Source organism: Tachypleus tridentatus, chromosome 3 (genome assembly GCF_004210375.1).
Source record: "Tachypleus tridentatus isolate NWPU-2018 chromosome 3, ASM421037v1, whole genome shotgun sequence".
NCBI classification, from domain to species: Eukaryota; Metazoa; Arthropoda; class Merostomata; order Xiphosura; family Limulidae; genus Tachypleus; species Tachypleus tridentatus.
The window spans coordinates 59,361,391-59,382,706 of NC_134827.1; the positions used below are offsets into that span (position 1 = coordinate 59,361,391).

The window sequence follows — 21,316 nt, forward strand, 5'->3', positions numbered from 1 at the left end:
GAGTTAAAGTATTAGTTAGTGAGTCCATTAAGTTTAATGGCAGAGTTAAAGTATTAGTTACTGAGTCCATTAAGTTTAATGGCAGAGTTAAAGTATTAGTTAGTGAGTCCATTAAGTTTAATGGCAGAGTTAAAGTATTAGTTACTGAGTCCATTAAGTTTAATGGCAGAGTTAAAGTATTAGTTACTGAGTCCATTAAGTTTAATGGCAGAGTTAAAGTATTAGTTACTGAGTCCATTAAGTTTAATGGCAGAGTTAAAGTATTAGTTATTGAGTCCATTAAGTTTAATGGCAGAGTTAAAGTATTAGTTAGTGAGTCCATTAAGTTTAATGGCAGAGTTAAAGTATTAGTTAGTGAGTCCATTAAGTTTAATGGCAGAGTTAAAGTATTAGTTACAATGAGTGAGTCCATTAAGTTTAATGGCAGAGTTAAAGTATTAAGTTATTGAGTCCATTAAGTTTAATGGGAGTTAAAGTATTAGTTAGTGAGTCCATTAAGTTTAATGGCAGAGTTAAAGTATGAGTTAGTGAGTCCATTAAGTTTAATGGCAGAGTTAAAGTATTAGTTACCAAGTCCATTAAGTTTAATGGCAGAGTTAAAGTATTAGTTCTACAGAGTCCATTAAGTTTAATGGCAGAGTTAAAGTTAGTGTAAGACTAGAGGGAAGGCAACTAGTCATCACCACCCACCGCCAACTCTTGGGCTACCTCTTTACCAACGATTAGTGGGATTGACTGCACATTATAACGACCTCACGGCTAAAAGGGCGAGCATGTTTGGTGCGACCGCGATTCGAACTCGCGACCCTCAGATTACGAGTCGAACGCCTTAACCCACCTGATCATGCCGGGCCACGTTTATTGTATGCATAATTAAAAGGAGTGCAGCGTTAGAATAATTAAACAATAAATAATTTATTAAAATCGGAGAACGACCCCCCCCAAATACTCTATATGTTTTGTCCTCACACGACCACTCTCTAAACTGCGTTTATTCTGCACAGAACATACTTATGTAAGTACTGGTGGAACGTGGATTCGAACCCGTGCCATTCAGATTACGAGTCAAGTGCCTCAACCTTCTGCCCATGCCTTGCCCCTCGCTTAGGAGAATTAGATAGGACTGTGGTTGTTGTGTTTCATGTTTACACGGAATTCCTCCTATAGGTCATCACCCCTACAGGAACGCAGAATTTGGTGTATGACACCAAGTGTCAAGTGGTCCATACCCAATCCTGCTCTACACACCAGTAATGATCCTTCAAGTTATTTGATCCCAGTAAGAAAGCTACCTTTCAAATGCTGCGAATTTGATTGAGGATCTGATGTGTTAGTTATTGATAACAATCGAAAGGAAGTCTGATATATATATATCAAAACTAAGGAGTAACTTTCAAATTAAACAAGTCAATACTAAGAATCACACTGAATTGAGCCACAAAATGTCATTATTTAACACAAAATAAACACTATAACCTTTGTTCGTCGAAATTCACTGAGCGATCAATATGGCGTCCAAGCGTGATCTTACAGTTAATACGATAAAATGTGAAGCTGAGAGTTCAGGGGTGGAGTTTTGCTGCATAATCGTTTTCTGCATATTAGAACCATAGTTGTGTTATAAGAGTAGTGGTCACATCTCATTTTTTGATTAGAGTAACTTAAGATTTGGCGATTAGTGGTATAAATAAATTACATTCCTTCTAGTCCATTCATTGGTTCAAAATTAGGAATAGCTAGCGCAGATAGCCCCTGTACAATTAAGCAGGCATATCTCAAACAAACATTCGCTACTAAATACGTTCTTGGCCATAATCCCAATAGTATTCTCAAGAACAGTCGATAGTTTCTGGCCCAGCATAGCCAAGCGTGCGACTCGTAATCTGATGGTCGCGGGTTCGCATCCCCGTCGCGCCAAACATGCTCGCCCTTTCAGCCGTGAGGGCGTTATAATGTGACAGTCAATCCCACTATTCGTTGGTAAAAGAGTAGCCCAAGAGTTGGCGATGGATGGTGATGACTAGCTTACACTGCTCTAGTATTACAATGCTAAATTAGGGACGACTAGAACAGATAGCCCTCGAGTAGCTTTGTGCGAAATTAAAAACAAACAAACAAACATGATAGTTTTAAATTATTAATAGCAGTAATCAGATTACCCAATGTTGATTTATCTGCATACTGTTTTTTATTTGTAATTTAAATTTTGCTATAATGCCAATTATTCAATTACCTTAGTTTTATAGTATAAACGTTATTGTATTTAGCGAGTCAACAGTTTTAATTTAACTTATTTAACCTTTTGCGATAAAGTACATATGAATTGAGTTTGTTTTTTCAGTTCTGCGTAGTGTTTGACATGACCAGTTATTTGTTATTATGTCCTTTGATTTGGATTTTGAATTTTGTTTTGCGATTGGTGTTCTCTATTATCTGTTCCAGGTAGTGGATATCGTGTTCTCAGAAAGTATAATGCGTGGTAGGTTTAATCAAATTAATGCTTTTCCTCATTGAACTCACTATGAATGTTTACGTTGGACGATTATTATAGATATATATATAGAAACAGAAAAGGAAATCACATTAGGAATAAAATATCTATCTGACTAGCATGTTTACAAATATAATATTACTTCAATAGTATTTTATTACTGTAAGGATTTGGTAAAAACAGCACATATTAATCATAAAATATATTTTTGCACGATGCATTACTAAGTCAAACCACAGAAACATATTACATAGCAACAAATTATATATATATATATATATATAATGAATAGTTTAGTACAATAAAACACAGTTAAAAGGAAGGATTGATTTATATTGTTTAATATTAGTTTGTTATGAACAAAACAAACGAAATAAACATGTTGCATGAAATGAAAGAATCCCCAGGATACAAGTTATAATGTGGAATATAAAATGTACCCTGAATTTTGGGGTAAACCGTTTATTAGTCTTGTTCTCCGTTCGACGTTTCGCTTAACGAATATTTAAATAATCAAATAACCTAAAAAAAAACACAAGAAAATGAATAGAAGTAGAAATTCGGTGATCGAAATGTGGGTGTTCAAGCCCATATTTAAATCGCCACCCTTCACTGCCAGCAGACAGTTGTGGAAAAGCGACTGCTCTCAAAGTAAATAAAAATTAAATGAAAATATCAAATAAAAATAATAATAATAAGGTACAACCACTTGATGGTAATTTGTCTGCCAAGTATTTCAGCTGCTACGGTAACTCCGAACAAGGTTCAAAATACAACTCTAATGCTTCTTCATTTTGTAATTTTTTTCGTGACGCCATTTTGGATTGAAAGTGAAATAATTTGTAAGTAGGTCAAATGCATATCTTTAAAAACACATTGAGAACACAGTATTGAGAACGTTTTCGATTTTAGTAACGGGGATGCAAGAGGGTCGTGAGGAGATGCGGTGTCGTGAAACCTTATAAGTGTATTGAATGTTGCTATAATAAGCCTAAAGTAAAGATCTAGTGTAAAACCTCCTGACCTAGAATCAAGTACATACAATTTGTCATGAAAGTTAAAACTATAGATTCAGTCTTAAACTTAAGTAGTTTCTCAGTAAAACTATTTTCTCTTATATAACTAAAACCAAACGTCTTTAATCAAAATAGACGATAATTTAAGAAACCAACAATTTTTTTTTTAATTTTGTTGTCGGTACAATTCATTTTATGCCTTCTGTATTAAATTTTCGGACATGACTTATGACATTCAAATCCAAATAAAACGTAAAATACGTAAACAATTAATTAAGGCCTTCTAGAAAGGCAAAAATGGCTAAAACATGTAGTAGGACGTGTATAAAAATGTTCAAACAAATAAAAGAAACTAACCCAACTCCACTTTCTCAGATTATTATTTAAATATACTCTTATGAAGATGGATGTGTCTGAGAAGCACATTAGGCATATAATGCTTTATGAGTTTAAAAAAAGACAATAATGTAGCTGAAACTACACGAAACATTCAAGGCGTTTATGGTGCGGAGTCTCTCAATGAAAGAAAATATTGAAGGTGGTTTCAGAAGTTCAGATGAGGTGACTACAGCTAAAGTGGTGCGCCATGTTCAGGTCATCCTGTTGAGTTTAATGATGACTTGCTGTTGGATGCACTTGATGAAGATTGTTCTATAACAGTAGAAGAACTAACACAGAAGCGTAATTCAACCCATTCAACAGTTCACTGTCATCTGCAGCAGCTTGGAAAGGTGTCAAAACTTGGAAAATAGGTCCCATGATTTGACAAAAGTCAATCTTGGAGCAAGAGTGGACATTTGCACTTTTTTTGCATGAACGTAATGCGCTTATTTTTGGACAGGATAGTGATTGGAGAAGAAAAATTGATAATTATAAAATGTTAAGCGTGGCAGACAATGACTCAGTACATGTAAACTGGCCAAAACACAGCCCAAAATGGATTTCCACCCTAGAAAAGTCTTTTAAGCGTTTAGTGGGATATTGTTGGTGTGATCCACTTTGAGTTGCTGACATTCAATGCAACGATTACATCAGACTTCTATTGTCAACAGCTAGAGCACTTAAATGTTGCACTGAAAGAAAAGAGGCCTGCTTTGGTCGTAAAGGTGTTGTGTTACGCCAGGATAATACACAGCCCCATACAGCAAGGATCACATCTGTAAAGATTGAAGAACTAGACTGGGAAAAACTTCCACATCCTCTTTATTCTCCAGACCTTGTCTCATCTGATTATCATCTGTTCCAAAGTTTACAGAACTATCTTGATGGAAAAGAGCTTGGAACACATGAAGATGTCAAAACTACCCTCTCTACATTCTTTTCCTCCAAACCCCAAGAATTTTATAGAAGTGACATTCAGAAGCTTGTGAATCGTTGGCAGGAAGTAATTAATAATAATGTAACATACATTATAGATTAAATAACATTAAAGGTGTTTGAAATCCTTTCTCTTTTCTGAACATAGAATCGGACATTACTTAAGGGATGACCTGACAAATGCCACTGTTGTACAAATTATGTAATTATTGTAACATATTAACACCTTCCTGTAATGGTTGTCAGTATGAGTAATTACGCATTTTATTATTGTAGAAAATATTTTATTTATACCAATCATCACAAGGTTTACAAATACAACAAATATTTTGAGTATACTGTGAATATAAATGTAATCTGAAGTAAAGTAAAATTTAATATTATAATTCCAACATAATAAACACTAATAATTGAAACTAATTACCAATTCCTAGAAAATACCCATAAATACTTCCATAATTAATTAATTCGAATTAGTATTACAGAATTTTATTGGTGTTTTAAAAAAATAGCAACAATGTTTGAAAACAATGAAAATAGCAACAATGTTTGAAAACAATGAAAATAGCAACAACGTTTTAAAACAATGAAAATAGCAACAATGTTTGAAAACAATGAAAATAGCAACAACGTTTTAAAACAATGAAAATAGCAACAGTGTTTGAAAACAATGAAAATAGCAACAACGTTCAAAAAACAATGAAAAGAGCAACAATGTTTGAAAACAATGAAAATAGCAACAATGTTTGAAAACAATGAAAATAGCAACAACGTTTAAAAACAATGAAAATAGTAACAATGTTTGAAAACAATGAAAATAGCAACAATGTTTGAAAACAATGAAAATAGCAACAATGTTTTAAAGAATGAAAATAGCAACAACGTTTGACAACAATGAAAATAGCAACAATGTTTGAAATCAATATAAAGAAATAAATTGAGGTACTTAAAAAAGATATATATATTATATTGGTTATTTGTAACGTTTATAATAAAACAAAATATTAAATAGAAACGACAAAGTGTCATCGCATAGAAGCTTACTTTTCAAGCTACATATAAAATCTGACAACAAAACATTTTAATATCTTACGCTCAACTTTGAGTTATAAACTGATGTACGTATTTTTACATATATTTCTTTAACTTCACTGTACAGAGAATACATGAACATCGGCATGACACTAAAGAAACATACTATAAGTTAAATTACAGTTTTCTCTGTTTCGGGTTTTAATAACAATGTGTGTTTCGCATAGAGTCCCCAAAAGTATTCAAAGAATATATATTCAGGAAAATTCCACATGTTCAGAATCTCGGGAAAAACATTTATGAATCTGTTTTTATGTTTACGTGTGTTAATTCATCTTGATGTCTGTCGGCGGTCAAATGAATACAAACTGGACTGGAGATATTTTCGGTCAAACCTCGCTTCTTAACAGGTGACCGAACAAACTGTGTTTCAGACAATATCTCGTGTTCTTCTGCCAACAAAGCGCCACGACGTGGGACCTGGTGCAGAGTATTTTTTTTTTTTTTTATAAAAGAATTTTTGTTTACGTTTTTTCGTACATAGGAACAAAATGATCACTATAACCATTATTTATATATATACATACACCCGTGTTGTATTGTTTGTGTTTACATATCTTACTTTCTAAGAGACTGCAAGTGGTAATTTACCCTTCATCCTATCCAACCAAATAATTTATAAATTAAATTATTTTATTAGAATAAAACAAGTAAATGTTGCATTAGGACACAGTAATAAAGATTAAGTTACCAATACACAACTGGTTTATACGATTCTGTCCATCGCAATGAATGTATCCTCGTATTTTAGTCTTGTAAGTTCTAATAGACTTTCTGCTAACCTACTGTTGCATATAATATTAAAAGATCCACGTACAGCAAAAGATAATATATTCGTGTTTCCAAAATATATATATTTTTTAAATTGTTTCTTGAATTCTCCATAGAACTGTCGAAATCACGAACGTTTCAGCAGGTTTCAGCAAATAGTATTGAAAATATAAAGTAAGAAATGACAGTGTTTTGTATTAAAATAGTTTAAAAGAAATTGATCAAATTCGATAGAAAAGACATGAGTTCGTCAGAACTAGAAACATCTATGTCTGTATGTGTTTATTGTGAGAAACGTTATTAAAGAGAGACGTTGTGTTAACCAGTGTAATGTTACTACGGAAATAAATAAAATAAGAAAATAATTTCATAGCAGAGAATACCTGCTAAATAATTGTGTAAGAATAGAGTTTACTCTTAATAATAGAGATACATTTATTCACGATCGAAGTCAAATGGAATGTATCCAATGTATTCGTTAGAAAAGTGTTAACAAATCAGCAGATTCGGTTTAACAATGTCAAACTAATGTATTTCAAGGAGAAAATAACCCTTATATATGTGAACCCATAATGGTTTTAACTCAGTTAAACAGAAGGCAGTTGTTCTTTTGATATTGGTATATCCGTGGTCGTTAACTGCACAAAAACACAAATGTGTAGTACTGTGTTTAAAAACAAAACTGCAAACAAAACTATGGGTGAAAATCACTGATACGAACTTAGTATTTCATTCAAACAAGCTATAGAATATAATTTATTGTTCATTTATTACATAGCTAAGAACTTCACTTTCTTATATCAGAGACAAAAAACAGATTTTAATTATATTTATTTGACTTTTGGAAGATCTTCAAGTTGGATTTTAGAAGAAATTGCTTTTTTATATTTGAAAAACTTCGGTTAATTTGGTGTCATTGTTGTAAGTTACTCACACAGGGTTGATGAATGGAACACCCAACGTTATTATTTATTACCCTATTATTGTTAAAAGATGTTTACATGAGGTTTACATGAGATTAATAACGTATTAATCTTAAGTATTGTTGTTATAATTAGCAAAAAAAAACTCAGAATAATCAGAAATATTAAAGGGTAATTATTTTTAAACCCATTATTCAGCTCATGGTTGATGTAATTACTTCAAGTAATAATGTTTATAATAAAGATCCGAAGTAAAACAAAAATATACCATTTCAAGAACTGGTGATCTACAACTTCCAGGTGCTTTGGTATGTTCATTTTGCCAGAGATCTTCAACTCGCGATTCGTAATCTTTCTTGATGTCTTCGTACCTGCTAAAATTCCTTAGCTGGTTTTCTCCTGAAAGGGCAGTTATGTCTATTTTTAATTTTTGAAATTATTTGTAACAAACTCGAGTGTAGTAATAATTAACAACCTTAGGATAAAGTTTAAAAACAAAATGCGGCGAACACTGAACTAATCTCCAATAAATATATTTAAATCGTTCGTTTCAGACGACTGTCACTTAACAGTACGTCCACGCGTCTCTTATATGTGTGTTTCTTCACCCAAACAACTTTAAAACGTTACAATATATATTTTACGATCTTTCGGGCAAAGTTATGTTTAACATATCTCCTCGGCCAGGCATGGCCAAGCGTGTTAAGGCGTGCAACTCGTAATCTGAGGGTCGCGGGTTCGCATCCCCGTCGCGCCAAACATGCTCGCCTTTTCAGCCGTGGGTGCGTTATATTGTTACGGTCGATCCCACTATTCGTTGGTAAAAGAGTAGCCCAAGAGTTGGCGGTGGGTGGTGATGACTAGCTGCCTTCCCTCTAGTCTTACACTGCTAAATTAGGGAGGGCTAGCACAGATAGCCCTTGAGTAGCTTTGTGCAAAATTCAAAACAAACAAACATATTTCCTCACTAAGGTGTTTTACTGAATTTACTGTGGAGAATCGAATCAGGGATTTTGTCGTTAAAAGTTTGTGAACTTATCGCTTCCCGCCAGAGACAAGGCCATTTCATCGAATGGTTTAGCGTGATAAAAGCACCAAAATATTATCTGGTATCACCCGACTTCTGGTTATCAACTTTGACTGGGAACTCTCCAAAGACCAAAATATTCGATGCCTATATTTAAAAGTCACTATTTCTGGTTCTAAAAGTCACACGAAAGTAAATTTGGTATTAAAAGGAAGTTATGGAGGAAAGCGGACCAAGAAATTTTATTACGGACATAAGTACGTTCCTCACTTACTTACAAGGTCACATGATAAATAGCGTGAAAACAGTGGTTCAATTGACCATATTGAAATTTGGTGTTTTATGTGAATAACAGGTGAAGTTCTAAGGACTTCTGGCCTAAATTTAATTATTAAGACCCATATGAACACCATACAAATTGGTATTATATGGTATTGTCGTTACAACACCTGATTATTTCCCAATGTGTGACTTGTTGGTGATATATATATCTTTATTCGGTCCCAAAGTTGTTACATATAAAGTTCATTGTTTGTTTGTTTGTTTTGAAATTTCGCACAAAGCTACTCGAGGGCTATCTGCGCTAGCCGTCCCTAATTTAGCAGTGTACGACTAGAGGGAAGGCAGCTAGTCATCACCACCCACCGCCAACTCTTGGGCTACTCTTTTACCAACGAATAGTGGGATTGACCGTCACATTATAAAGTTCAAGCCAGTTCATTCTCACAGAAGTTTCTATTTGTAAATAGGCGTTAAAGACCATTCAATGATGGAATGTCTATGAAAATAAAATTATATTATAGCACCATCTAAAGCCCTGGAAATAACGATCAATATCTGACTGTTGACGGCTGTCATAAAATTTACCATTCTGTGAAGTATAGTTAAAATTATAGACTTGCTTCGAATGTTTGTTAGTTTCAATCTATAGCATTCGCCGCCAGCCTTTAGGCAAGCTCATTGAATGGTGAGATTTGACTGTCAGTTCCCAAAGTATGCAAGCAATTTTTTTTCAATGGAAACCAGACCATGGACTTAAGGATCCAAAGTGGAGACCTTGGTCACATCTTTTCTATTTGCTTCATCATTATCAATGGTGCGCTGAATGCTGTATAAGTCATAAAACGTAATAATAATAACCAATATCAGATTTTTCCATTAATTTATTACCTACTCCGATTATCTTTTCATTCCTAAGTGTGTTTGTCTTCAGTATTTCTCAAAACGGTTGAATAAAGTTGGACAAAAGTTAGTATACATTTAAACTGTGATCCAACTTAGAAGTGGTTTGTCCCTAGAGGCTCAAAGAAAAGGTCAAGGCCACGAAAATCCCCCAAAAGATCCTTATATGTTAATACGGAAACCAATTTTTCACACTATTTTTGCTCCATAACTGAGTAAAAGTGAGCATTTATGATTACGTTTAGTCGTTAAACGCACAATATCATTGTTCTGCTAAATCTGGTCCATACCGATTGGTAACGACGGACAAGCGGACACATTTTGGTATTTTTCAAGAGAGTCTAGAATTTTAATGAACGATGCGAGGCGGAGGTAATTTTCTAATGAGTACCGCTACAGTTGAACTTGGTTTTATCTTTAATTTGCATATATCAAAATTAGTATCATAAAACGAAACGTCAGCATCACTCAATACTAAGCCGTTTATTTCATTCATTTTAGAAGTCCTCTTGATAGAACAATCGAAAACATTTAATAAAACTGTACCTAGAGACCTGTAGATATTTATAACATCGTAGTACAGTGAGTAACACCCAAAATTCATGTTTTCACAATTAAACGAGACATTCCGAGAACACCAAATATTTCCAATCTGGTAATTTATATGTACGCAAGTGTTAAGCACAAAGCCACATAACACGCTACTTGTACTGTACCCACCACGAGTTTCGAAGCCCAGTGTTTCAGCGTTATAAGGGGACTTGTAAATTAGATATACCTTTTGCTATAAACACTTCCAAACCACATGATGTGTCACATCATGAAGACGTACGTTTTAACACCTTAAGATTACGTCAAATTTTAATTTTTTTTCGCAAGTTATAATTAATTTATTGAAAACTATATGCAAACATTTTTATCTCTTAACATATTATACTTGGTAAAAAAGAAAACGAACCACGAGTTATAGATTTCCCAAATCATTACCTTATCATTCTTACCTGGGATAATATCTGGACACTTCTGAGATGACATATCACTCTTTCCGTATGTGTTCGCAATAGTGTCATTCCTATAAAAACTCATGAATTATTGACAGTTTGGAATATATAATATATAAAATTTTAAAGATTCAAAATAAGTCGATTTTTACTGATTTCACACGTTCAGAGAGAAAAAAAGAAACTCTTCGAGATATATAATTTTCTTACAATGTAGTATTTCCGTAACAAAATAAATATTTTGTAAGTTCATGTTTTAAAATATAAAGAATATTAGTTTCAATTATCATAAATCTATTGGTTATTAAATTACTACTCACTTTATTACGTGTTCTTTTGACTGGCGCCCTGTGGGGAAAAACCAGTATAAATAAATAATGAGTTCTATGAATGTTTACAGTTATATTATACAGTTCATTTTGAAATATAAATTGTTATTGTTTTCTAAATTTAGTTCGATAAAACTTGTGACTTTTGTTTATACGCATGTTTCTGTGTACATATAAGCTTCCTGCACACGTCTTTCTAATAACTTAATACACGATTCTCATTACAGAGCGCGTGATCAGTTACGTATATGTTGTTGTCAGATCACAAAGCAAGACAACAACTCTTATTCATGACATAGGCCTTGTGTCCTTCCGAGAAAGTTAGTAAATAAAAAAGTACGATATTAGGTATATATAACACTCTTTCCTAATGACAACCTTAATTATACTAAGATTAATTTTTGTCTTGCGTTTTACGGGTTCCCTGCTGGTACAGCGGCAAGTCTCCGGATTTACAACGCTTAAGTAGGGGTTCGATTCCACTCTGCAGATACCCAGATGTGGCTTTGGTATAAGAAAACACACACGTTATACGGATGTTAAAAAATAACGCTTAAATATACCTCTAACGAAAGTAATACCCTTGAGAATAACTTTCTCTGAGAATGTGATATGGTTTGAGATGAATTCAAGTAATATTCAAATGTTCATTAGATAAACATATTTATGTATATGACTCCTGTAAATGAATTGGATTAAATGAGATAGTACGATATGAAATGAACTTTAACTGTTGAACATCCATTGATATCTTATCTAATCTTTGTTACGATAAAGGTGGAAAGAAATGCACGTGAAAGTACATAATAATATAAACATTTCATTGGTATATATGTAAGTTAAATAGTTTAAGTTTTATTTAAGTTACTACCTTAATTATACATAACGACAAATGAATTGGTATTTGTGAGTTGATTTTAGTTACGTGACACATTAGCGTGATTACAAGTCAACTGTGTTTTAATAAGGTTTGGTTAACTGTCAAAACTAAAACGTGTATTCCATATAATACACGCTTTAAAAGCCTTTTGTATTCTTTCAAATATTACTAATTACCTGTTCGTTTTGCCACAGAAAGAACGAAGTTTCTTCTAACAATGCAATTCTATTGATTTGGTGGCTAGTTTCTATTCCACTTTATCATCAGTAAGTAATGTCCCCATTCAACGTACTTGTAATGTCAAGAGAAACAACTATAGCACGAGTCTTTCTCGTTACGTTTGTTTGTTTGTTTTGAATTACGTACAAAGCTACTCGAGGAATATCTGTGCTAGCCGTCCCTAATTTAGTAGTGTAAGACTAGAGGGAAGGCAGCTAGTCATCACCACCCACCGCCAACTCTTGGGCTACTCTTTTACCAACGAATAGTGGGATTGACCGTCACTTTATAACGCCCGCACGGCTGAAAGGGCGAGCATGTTTGGCGCGACGGGAATGCGAACCCGCGACCGTCAGACAACGAGTCGCAAGCCACACGCTTGGCCATGCCGGGCCGATACTCGTTAAATAATCATAACAAACTGTGTGGTTTCCGTTATTATCGAAGAAGAATGGCTTCCATTATTAAAATAACCCATATACATCCTTACGTACTGTAATGTTTTTAATAAAGGACATTGTTGGAGGTTATTCAATATAATTTAAATATGTCAGTTTCAAAATGCATGGTACAAAACTGTTACGAAACACTATTTTCGTCACTATTTATATCAACGATTATTTTGTATACTATTAAATATTTTTCACCACAATAATAATCCTTTATAAATCGAAATAAATTTTGTAGTATTTATTGTATCTTCTATCGAATCCCTTGTAAACTTACGCTTGTGGATAACGTCTACGGTTCTGAATTACAAATAATACGAATAACTCTGATTAGATATAATTTATTAAAGTGATATATCTTATTATATTGAAGAATAAACCAGTGAAATGAAAACTAAAGCTCTCTTTATCAATATAATAATTACTATGGTTCAAAAACTTATTTTAGTTTAAAAAAAAACAGGTTAAGTTAGGTAAGGTTATATTGAAGAATAAACCATCAGTGAAATGAAAACTAAAGCTCTCTTTATTAATATAATAATTACTATGGTTCAGAAAACCATATTTGGTTTTTTATAGGTTTTAAAATAACCTATGGTTATTTTAGTTTAAAACAAACAGTTTTGCTGAGTTTATCCAGCACACTCAGATAAATACACCAAAATGATGGACATGAAAACACATAACGAATTTGTTCTATTATTCAATTCTACCTTATAAATGACGCTAAAAGACCTAGTGAAACGTAGTATTTTAAAATTAAAATATGTATTATTTTAACATATTATTTGTTTTGTTTTCCATGAAAACGACAAAAGCATGATTCCTCTTCAGCAACAGTGACTACTGGAAGGTTTCACAACACAGAATCTTTTTTATAACTTTATGTTTCATAATGAATGTAGAAAATATATTTCATATGCCCGTCATCTGTCTTCTAATTCTTTACCACTTTAATTTCTTTTTTATTTTTGTTTTGTTATGATAACCTTTAAAATATGTTGTCGGTAATTTTAAGGGATTTTATTGGAAGATTGGATTTTATGGATTAATTATGTTTAAAGAATCTTTGTAACATTTTGAAAACGAAACTGGATGTGTGGTAGAAGAACAGAAACCCTGTTTTCCAAATACCTATAACAAAATCACTTTACCATCTGGTGATGATATAGGTCTGTGTCTTCGACGCTGATCAATTATTATAAACCTACACTTGAAAGTTTTGAAGCTAAAGTCTCTCGTTAAAGTGTTTTCTTCAAAAAATCAATATATCTAATTTCAGCGTAAAATCGAACTTATTTTATGGATGATTTAGACAGAGTCTTCAGAGAGAACAAACACATACGAATTGGTTAACAGCTGCCTAGTACAGCGTGACATTTGTGGAAAACTAACCTCAAAAAGACTATAGAGACAGAAAAGAACGACGTAGCGGAAGACTTTTGTTCAGGATAGCTTGACAAGTCGACGCTTCCCATAAATATATATATATATATTTAGATAGAGAGAGAGTGTTTGTGTTTTTGTGAATTTCAAAGCTACTTGAGGCTATCTGCGCTAGCCGTCCCTAATTTAGCAGTGTAAGACTAGAAGGAAGGCAGTTAGTCATCACCACCCACCGCCAACTCTTGGGCTACTCTTTTAACAACGAATAGTGGGATTGACCGTCACATTATAACGCCCCACGGCTAAAGGGCGATCATGTTTAGTGCGACCGGGATTCAAACCCGCGACCCTCAAATTTCGAGTCAAATGCCTTAACCCATTTGGCCATGCCGAACCATATATATATATATATAAAGAGAGAGAGAGAGAAAGAGATAGTGTTTGTTGATTGGACGACCAAGACAAGTGTCACGTCGTACAGGAGAGAAGCTACCAATTTCACATTTGTTTATAAAATGATTTTTTTTAATAATCAACTTTGTATCGTAAAATATACACTTAAAATTCGGGAAATATTTTAACGTTAACAGTTATTTTTTATTTGCAGTTTAAGCAAAAATCTCTGTGTCTGTCATGTTGTGTCCAATGTAGGGATCGGACACAGATATTCAGCGTTGTAAATTCTCTGTCGTACATCTCAGCCACCGTTATTCGAAATTTGTATAAATCAATGAATTCCTATGTCAATTAACTCTAAGATTAGAATTATTGGTTTAAATTTCGGTAAAAGCTACATGAGGGCTATCCGTGCTGGCCGTCCCTAATTTAGCAGTATAAGACAGTTAGTCATCACCACCAATTCTTGGGCTACTCTTTTACCAACGAATAGTAGGATTGAACGTCATGTTTCGTGTAACGAGGATTCCAACCCGCGCCCCTCGGATTACAAGTCGAGTGCCTTAACCACCAGGCCATGTCCGGCCTCATTGGAATAGAACAAAACTTATTACACTTATCACGCTTTTATAAAGGGTTAATAACTGAGATTATTTTTTTATTAATCTCATGAATCCTTTACAAAGTTCAGAGGTCGAATTTCTGTTTCTAAGCGAAGAACAAACCACAACTCAAGATTTATAAACATTAAATTCAACATAAAACTGCTATAATCGTAAAACATAACAACTTAAAAGTAGCTTACCGTTTGAGTTGCGACATCGTAAAATGAAAATACAATGATGACCACTAAAAACAGTCCACCAGTCACTCCACTCAAGATTATTAGCACAGGACTAATTTTTTGCATTCCATTTGGCATCTGTAAAATACATGTCATCATTTAACATAGTAAACTGTTCACGAGAATCTAGCTGATTTTAATTGTTTGTTTGTTTGTTTAAAATTAAGTACAGAGCTACACAGTAAGCTGTCTGTGCTCTGTCGAGGACATCTAAACACAGTTTCTAGCGTTACAAGCCCACAGATGAGGCGCTGTGCCACTAGGGAGCTAACGTTAATACCTCAGGTATCTCTTTAACAATTTATGAGTAATTCGTTCATGAAATTTACGTAAACGTAATTTGAGTTTAACACTCGTTTATGTTTTAATTCGTAAAATTATCTAAATAATTTATCAATATATATCAAACTGTATCTGTCCTGCAAGCACCGGAGTTAAATATTCCTTTTAAAAGTTGTACTTTTATTATTCTAACCATATGAATTCACTAACATGCGTATCCATAAAATAATATATTAAATAGTTCCTAACTAAGTAAGCTGTCTATATATTACGATTAAGGTTATATATAAATTTATATCTTCTATTATGTCAACATTTCCGTGGTGGACGAACACTGACATTTCTTTCATTATATACCAAGTAAAATATGTAGACTTCAGAATTATTGTGGCCCGGCATGGCTAAGTGTGTTAAGGCGTGCGACTCGTAATCTGAGGGTCGCGGGTTCTAATCCGGTCGCACAAAACATGCTCGCCCTCCCAGCCGTGGGGGCGTTATAATGTGACTGTCAATCCCACTATTGGTTGGTAAAAGAGTAGCCCAAGAGTTGGCGGTGGGTGGTGATGACTAGCTGCCTTCCATCTAGTCTTACACTGCTAAATTAGGGACGGCTAGCGCAGATAGCCCTCGAGTAGCTTTGTGTGAAATTCAAAACAAACAATCAGAATTATATTATTTTGTGTTATATTTACATAACGATATTGCGTCTGTTTTAATTGGCGATCCCTAGCGAATTATTGTGACATAGTCCGTGTCAGTGTAAAATTCTATGATTCTTGTTTACATGAGCTAGTAACTGCTTGAGACAGAACAGGTTTAATCCTTTATAAAATAAATGTTTTACAGGAAATGACTGTCATTCTTTTTACTTCTTTACACAAAATATAAAATACATAAGCTCACTCGGAGCTTAAATCACTACATTGTTCGTTGCTAGATTTCTACCTATGGGATAGACAAATCTGTGTGATATTAGATAGGGTTACAAATATTTCATTTGTTCACTAACTAATAATTTAACTATCTAAAACAGGAACACGTTATAATACATCTGAAATACCGTCAATTACTTAAGGTGTGCGTGTGTGTTTTCATTGCAAAGCCACATCGGGCTATCTGCCGAGTCCACTGAATTACTTAATAAAGAACAAAGGTGTAGAAAAAACGCAGATGTTACAAATTTAAACAAAATAAATTTGATAATTAAATCTAATAATTTAATTTCTTTTTCTGGCATAGTTCGACGATCTAACAAAGATACGTTTATAAACAGTGAAAATACATACATTTTAGTTGAAATATAATATTAATTTCCGACCAATCGCAAACTACTCGCTTCTAATTGACACGAAGCCAGACGACACTCTTTCTCAGAAAGGTTGTTACATGTTCGAAAAATGTGAATTTTGGAAAAAAATTAAAACTAAATTCACTTTGTGTGTTGCCCTTATAGTTTCAAGTTTTAGTTCTCTATTATTGTGCATTATCTGAGTTCATTATGAGTCGGTTTAATCCCTTTAACATGGGACTGTTCTGAGCCTTGTCCCAAACGCAGTGTCTGGGGTGAGGTATAAAAGCCAGAGATTTTGGGGCTACTTTTGCACCCAACCTGTTAGCGACACTTTTTAACTCTGTAAATATTTTAGACATTATGCCAGGTCCTACTAACGTAGATTTGAGAAATCAGATGGTTGCCTGCAACAACTTTTGGTTGAGACAAGGTGATATTGCAAAACCACTTGGTGCATCCAGGCGGACCGTCAACAGAGTTCTCAGAAGAAGAGCTCCAACCAAAGTTGGAGTCACAGCTGAGCTATGGGCCATCCACGTGCCACTACAGCACGCGATGACCGCCGGACACTCACCATTACGATGTCCCCACGTTGATTGGTTCCGAGTTACGCCCGTAACAACTGATCCGGACTTAACAACAGATGGTTAACTGACGGCTGTTGAAAGCTGGATACGGAGCAAGACGGATGGTCAAGAAACCTACACTGACAGCCAGACTTCAAAACAACAGGCTGCAGAGGGCTCAGCAATACCGTAACTGACCACAGCACACTGGAATCAAGTAGTTTTGCTGACGAATCTAGATTTCTGTTCTACCCCACTGATGGACGGATACGAGTGCACAGGCTTCCTGGAAAACAGCTAAATGATGAAAATGTCCAACCCAACGTCGCAGGAGGCGGAGGTTCAGTACCCGTCTGATGTACATTCTGCAGCTGTCAGCCAGTTGGTCATTCTGGATCAAAACGTCACTGGTGCTGTGTATCCGGATATCCTGGATCACTACTTACTGCCATTTGCTCAGGGTTTTTTTCAGGACAATTTCAGGCTGCAGCACGACAATGCACCGGCTCATAATGCTCGCAATGTGCAAGATTTCTTGCAACTACGTGGTGTGTTGGTCCTTGATTAACAAGTTGTAAGCCTACCTACCAAACCGATAGAACATCTCTGGGATGAACTTGGCCGTACAGTCAGGAACAGGAACAGTCCCCTTACAGCCCTACAGCAGTTACGTCAAGCACTGACTGAAGAGTGGAAGAGAATTCCAAATCCAAGACTTGTAACGTTAGTTGACGGTATGCAACGCCGCCTAGCGGACATTACTGCAGCCCGTGCTGGCCACACACATTATTGAGTTAAATATTTTGATGTGATTGTAACTGTTGCACGTTTACTGAAAGTTTCAGATTGGTACAAAATATTTTCACAAAATGACGGACTTGTTTGTTTGCACTTAAAAATGAAGAAAAATAAAGTCCATTTCTGGTAGTCAGATCTCAAGAAATATAACACGAATGTTCATGTTATAAACATACTGCGCTGAGTCCCAAGGAAATAGCAATCTGATATCATTTCTTAACCTCAAAATTACAAGAACCAACACACAATTTAAAACAGAAATCCACCGAAAAATCACTCAGACTGGACTATACATTCCTTGGGACTCAGCACATGAAACAAAACAAAACTCAACATACTAACAAACCAAATAAACACAGCCATAAAACTATGCTCACCAGATAAAATTAACGATGAATTAGACACAATACAACAATACTTCATCAACATAAATAAGTTTCCTCCACAAACCGTGGAAAACATTATATGCACACACCTAGACAGAAAGCAAAATCAACCAACTAAAGTAAATATATCTCACGAATCAAAAATCACGAAACCATATACTGCTGTATACCATATATTCCTGACATCAGCAGACAAATAACCAAAGTTTGGCAAAACTAGAAACAAAATATGACATTCCAGTTAATACCAAATTTATTCAAAACCAGGCACAAAACTGAGGTCTATACTATGTAAAAACTACACTGACAAACACCACACCAACATTATTTATAAAATACAATGTGATAACTGCCACGACTTCCATATTGAGAAACAAGTAGAAAAATGGAAACTAGATTCAAAGAACATAAAAGTCACCTTAACACGTTTTCGAACACTGCAAGTCAAATAAACAAAATATAACCATAGAAAACACTTAAATACTAAATATAGAAAAATATAAACAAACGCAAAATTAAAGAAGCCTTACTTATACAACAACTTAAACCCAAAATAAACCAATACAAAGGACGACCTTTATACCTATATTAAAAGTAATAAAATAAATAATATAAAATTATATATTCAAACATCTAACATCGCCCTCTACATTCCGACACTCAATTACACAACCCCTTTCAAACATGTGGTCAGCTTCGGGTCAGTTACCTCTTTCTTTCTTTGTGAACCTGACGATGACCGAAGAAGGTCGAAACGTTGTTCGCTCCTCATCGTAAAATATTTTCTCAACCCAAACGAGCCGTTTTACATATAAATTTCTCTACAAGTGGGTTTTCTCGACATCACTAATTAATGTTTTCTTTTATCTATCTATGTTTTCTCTAGAATGTTGTGTAGATTATTAGCTCTTAGTGGATCGTCAACTTCTAGCCAGAAGAAAAATGTTATGGAACATAAAAGCCTTTTATTTCCTGATAGATTCATGGAAATCATTAATAAAGATTTATTAAATTTCAAAGACGATACTATAGTTTGTTTCAGATAAACACAGACTACGTTTCATCATATTTACAGCAGTACATTAAATGCTGACCTTTGCTATTAACCATTGATTAAAATTACCTCTTTTAATAAGAAAATATTTTTCGCTTGCCTTTGCAAAATTACTAAGAGAACACTAATGTACGGTTACACCACATTCATTGAGTGAATAACTAAGGGTACACGATTTGTTATTGGTCGTCTAGTTTACACCGTATCGCTAACGGTCCATCTAATATACCTAAATTACATCTGAGGCGTAAATTCATAAGACTTGCACAAGAAAGAAAGAAATATTGTATATTAAAAACACTAATATTACGTCGTCTAAAAATTAATTAGACACAATAATACATTTTCTGAAACTCCCCATTCTCAGGACCCGGCATGGCCAGGTGGTTAAGGCACTCGACTTGTAATCTGAAGGTTGCAGGTTCAATTTTCCGTTACAACGAATATGCTCGCTCCTTCATCTCTAGGGGTGTTATATGACACGATTAACCCCACCATATTTAATAAAAGAGTAACCTAAGAGTTGGCGGTTGGTGGTAATGATTATATGGCTTCTTACAAGTCTAAGGTTGCTAAATTAGGGATGGCTAAAGCAAAACTCAAAAAGTAAACCCTTTCTTAGGACCTATCCACCCTCCAAATGTTTTACACATATTGATTTAACAGTTACCGTGTTTCTCCGAAAATAAGACAGGGCTTATATTAATTTTTACTCCAAAATATGACACTAGGGCTTATTTTCGGTGGATGTCTTATTTTGATATATTAAAAAAATGAAGTTATAAAGTAAAACTATTAAACTAACCATTTAAAATAAACTATTATTAAACTATTAAACTAACTGATCAATACTTAAACAAACTAATTAACTAACTATTAAACTAATTAATAAATTAATTTTTTTTTATTTCTTTCCTCTTCCTGCCACTCTTAACTAGGGCTTATTTTAAGGGTAGGGCTTATATTAAAACTATCCCCAAAAATCACACTAGGTCTTATTTTATGGGTAGGTCTTATTATCAGAGAAACACGGTATCTTTAAACGTAAAAATGTGTAACACGTTTTCTTTTGTTTATTTTTAGACTAATAGATCAAATATCGATTTTGAACATATAATACGTTATGGACCTTGATGTCTAGACGTACCTCAAGATACATTGGAACAACAACTGTGTGAATGCAAACATGCAAATTTAATGACCAGTGACACAAAAAGCATGCCTAATCGCACGTTCAATGAATATAATGAAGCAGTTCACCACAATTAATTAATGTGGTATTCTTCTCGAGATAGGATAGGTTTATCATGTAATAAACAAACTTAAATCAGAACAGAATGAACCAGATTCAACCAGTCTGTGCGTCTGAAGTTCATGTACAGACAAACGAAAACTGTTTAAGTTTCTATAACGATTTAAACAAATGTTTCAAATTATATGTATCTATGTATGTGAATAATTGCACCAAGTTACAGCATTATTGGTTTATAGACTAATCGTATTTGTTTGTGTGTGTTTGTACGTATATAACAACACGAGTCCGCATTCCTCGTTAAGAAAAGGTACTAATGGTCACTGTTGACGTAAGACTTCTTCACACAAGTAATCACACTGAG

The 21,316-nt window shown here is 34.1% G+C and overlaps 1 pseudogene across 1 annotated transcript in view; it reads right to left on the minus strand.

Moving 5' to 3' along the window:
• Nucleotides 1-10,819: 10,819 nt before the first annotated feature.
• Nucleotides 10,820-21,316, minus strand: part of LOC143246948 (neural cell adhesion molecule 2-like) — a 189,095-nt pseudogene continuing 178,598 nt past the window's right edge. Inside the window, exons 9-11 of the transcript XR_013026279.1 lie at nt 15,285-15,401; nt 11,141-11,168; nt 10,820-10,891 (exon numbers count right to left, since the gene is read on the minus strand). The product of XR_013026279.1 is annotated as a neural cell adhesion molecule 2-like (transcript). The remainder of the gene's footprint in view (nt 10,892-11,140; nt 11,169-15,284; nt 15,402-21,316) is intronic.